The 3,917-nt window shown below is 40.5% G+C and overlaps 1 pseudogene; it reads left to right on the forward strand.

The window, feature by feature from the left end:
* The first annotated feature begins 794 nt into the window (after positions 1 to 794).
* LOC131751497 (heterogeneous nuclear ribonucleoproteins A2/B1 pseudogene) lies at positions 795 to 1,963 on the forward strand (annotated as a pseudogene).
* Positions 1,964 to 3,917: the final 1,954 nt, after the last annotated feature.

The following is a 3,917-nucleotide window of genomic DNA, read 5'->3' on the forward strand; positions in this document are numbered from 1 at the left end:
GACCTTTGAAAAAATCTAACACCCATTCTTAAAAAAACTCTCAGTTAAAGTAATAGACTGGAGCTTTCTCAAGTTGATAACAAAGGTCTACAGGAAATTTTATGCATCATGATGAATGGTCAAAAACATGAAGCTTTTCCACTAAGTTCAGGTAAAAGCAAGGACGTCCCCTTTCATGACTCCTTTTCCATATTTTACTCCAAGTCCTTGCTAATGCAATAAGGCATGAAAATAAATAAAACAAATACAGATTTGGTAGAAAATAATGAAAGCCTCCTAAATAAAATGTGGACCAATATACTTTATGGACACCTCACCAAAGAAAATAGACACTATACATATAAGTACATGGAAGAATAATCCAGATTACATGCTGCCATGAAAAAGAAAATTAAAAATACAATTACAGGGCTTCCCTGGTGGTGCAGTGGTTGAGAGACTGCCTGCCGATGCAGGGGATACGGGTCCGTGCCCCTGTCTGGGAAGACCCCACATGCCACGGAGCGGCTGGGCCCGTAAGCCATGGCCGCTGAGCCTGCGCGTCCGGAACCTGTGCTCCACAACGGGAGAGGCCACAACAGTGAGAGGCCCACGTACTGCAAAAAAAAAAAAAAAAAAAAAAAAAATACAATTACGTACCACTATGTAACACTTAGAATGGCTAAAATGTGAACAATGGGCTTTTGCCAGCAAGCTACAGGCTGTCTGCATCTCAGGAGTGGGTCCCAGGACAGCTCTTGAACTTGGGGAACCTGCATCAGCCTTTTTCACAAATCAGACTCTGCTTCAAGAAAATGGCTGAAGCAATGGAGTCCGAGATGGAGGAAACTTTCAAAACTGTTACTTTCTGGAGGAAGAAGAAGGAACAAGAAGAATTCCATAAACTCTTTATTGGTGGCTTGAGCTCTGAAACCACAGAAGAAAGTCTGAGGAACTACTACCAGCAATGGGGAAAACTTACAGGCTGCATGGTCATAAGGGATCCTGCCAGCAAAAGATCAAGAGGATTTGGTTTTGTCACGTTTTCATCCATGGCTGAGGTGGATGCTGCCATGGCTGCCAGACCTCATTCCATTGATGGGAAAACGGTTGCCCCCAAACGTGCTCTCCCAAGAGAGGATTCTGGACAGCGTGGTGCTTTCTTGACTATGAAGAAGCTGTTTGTGGGTGGAATTGAAGGAGATACTGAGGAGCATCATCTTAGAGATTACTTTGAGAAATATGGAAAAATCAATGCCATTGAGATAATTACTGATAGGGAGTCTGGAAAGAAAAGAGGCTTTGGATTTGTTACTTTTGATGACCATGATCCGGTGGATAAGCTTGTGTTGCAGAAATACCATACCATCAATGGTCATCACGCAGAAGTAAGAAAGGCCTTGTCTCGGCCTAAAATGCAGGAAATCCACAGTTCTGGAGGTGGAAGAGGAGGTGACGTCGGTTTTGGAGGCTCTCCTGGTGGTGGTGGAAATGTTGGAGCAAACCAGGACAAGGAAGGAAATTTGGAGGACGATCTGGTGGATTCAGGAGTGGTTGGTGGACTTTGTCGTGGCTCTAATAGGTGTGGAGGAGGACCTGGAAGTGGCAGTTTTGGAGGTGGCCCTGGTTATGGAGGAGGAGGAAGATATGGTGGTGGAGGACCTGGATCTGGCAACCAGGGTGGAGGTTCTGGGGGTGGGTATGGCATCTATGGAGGAGGAAAGTGTGCAAGTGAATATGACAATGATTTTCGGAAATCATAACCAGCAACCTTCTAACTAAGCTTAGCAAAGGGTGGAAACTTTGGCTGCAGGAACAAGGATTACACCGTGGAGGAAAGTATGGTCCAGGAGGCAGTGGAGGAAGTGGGCATTATGGAGGGACCATCCGATACTGAGCCACTATTTGCTGTGGGCAAGCGGGAAAGCCCAGAGGCAGCAGAACATCTTCAGGTCGTGGAAACTCTTACCTCAGTCATGCAGAAATATGCAGTGATATGGCAGAAGACATCGGAGCAGATGCGGACAGCCATTTGTGAATGGATTGGATTATTTAAGAACATTACCTTACTATGGAGGAAAGATTGTGGAAAAAAATGCTTTTGAGACAGTTTCTTAGCTTTCTCATTGTTTCTTTCTACTGTTATTTGTAAGAGTGTAGAAGCATACCTTCTTTGATAATGTTGAAATTTGTGTCGGGTGACATATGAAACCATTTTCAAGAATTTTCTCACAAAGTTTTGAAAAGCTGTTATCCAGGACCATGGTGTAATGAGACATAATGTTACATGTATTCCTAAAAAACTGAAGTGTCTGTGTAGACTTAAGAAGGTTTTGTACATTTATGATCTAATAAAGACTTCTAAAGGAAAATAAAAATGTGAACAATGACAAGAACAAATTCTGTAGGGGACGTGGAACATTAGGAAATGTCATTTGTTATTGGTGCAAATGAAAAATAATACAGCTACTTTGGTAGTCTGATTAACACTTGCTATAATATTGAACATTCCCTTACTGTACAATCTGGCAAGTGTTCTCATGGATATTTACTGAAAGTAGTTTAAAACATACTTCCAGATGAAAACCTGCATATGGATATTTATAGCACCTAATTCAATAATGCCAAAATGTGAATGAAACTAAGGTGTCCTCCAATAGGTGAATGAAATGACATCGTATTAATATATTCTGGGAATGGGATAATATTGAGCACCAAAAAAGTAAGTTATCAAGCCATAAAAATATATGGGAATTCTTTTTTCTTTTGAAATATAGGTGATTTTCTTTATTTGTAATTTAAATTTTATTGGAGTATAGTTGATTTACAATGTTGTGTTCATTTCAGCTGCACAGCAAGTGATTCAGTTACACATATGCATATATTCATTCTTTTTCAGATTCTTTTCTGATAAAGGTATTCCCAGAATATTGAGTAGAGTTCCTTGTGCTATACAGTAGGTCCTTGTTGCTTATCTATATTATATATATTGTAGTATTTGTATGTGTACCCCAAGTTCCTGATTTATCCCTACCCCCCACCTTTCCCCTTTGGTAACCATAAGTTTGTTTTCCAAGTCTGTGAGTCTGCCTCTGTTTTGTAAGTTAGTTCATTTGTATCAATTTTTAGATTCCACCTGGAAGTTATATCATACAATATTTGTCTTACTCTCTCTGACTTACTTCACTTAGTACAATCATCTCTAGGTCCATCCATGTTACTGCAATTGGCATTATTTTCTTCTATTTTATGGCTGAGTCATATTCCATTATATATATGTATCACATATTCTTTACCTATATTCATATGTTCATGGACATTTTGGTTGTTTCCATGTCTTTGCTATTGTAAAGAGTGTTGCAGTGAACTTTGGGGAAGATGTGTCTTTTTGATTTATGCTTTCCTCCAGATATGCGCACAGGAGTGAACTTGCTGGATCATCTGGTACCTCTATTTTATTTCATTTCATTTCAATTTCAATTTTTTTGGAGTATAGTTGATTTACAATGTTGGGTTACTTTCTGCTGCACAGCAGAGTGAAGCAGTTATACATATATCCAATCCTTTGTGGATTCCTTTCCCATACAGGTCATTACAGAGTATTGAGTAGAGTTCCCTGTGCTATACAGTAGGCCCTTATTTGTTATCTCTTTTATATATAGTGGTGTGTATATGTCAATCCCAATTTCCAGATTATCCCTCCTGCCTCCCCTTACTCTGGTAACCTCCATTCTGTGCTCCATAGTGGATGTTACTAATTGGCATTGCCACCAATAGCGTAGTATTTTTGGTGCAGTGGTTAAGAATCTGCCTGCCAGTGCAGGGGACATAGGTTTGAGCCCTAGCCCAGGAAGATTCCACATGCCACAGAGCAACTAGACACATGTGCCACAACTACTGAGTCTGTGCTGTAGAGCCCACGAGCCACAACCACTGAG

The sequence above is a fragment of the Kogia breviceps genome, chromosome 2, assembly GCF_026419965.1.
Source record: "Kogia breviceps isolate mKogBre1 chromosome 2, mKogBre1 haplotype 1, whole genome shotgun sequence".
NCBI classification, from domain to species: Eukaryota; Metazoa; Chordata; class Mammalia; order Artiodactyla; family Physeteridae; genus Kogia; species Kogia breviceps.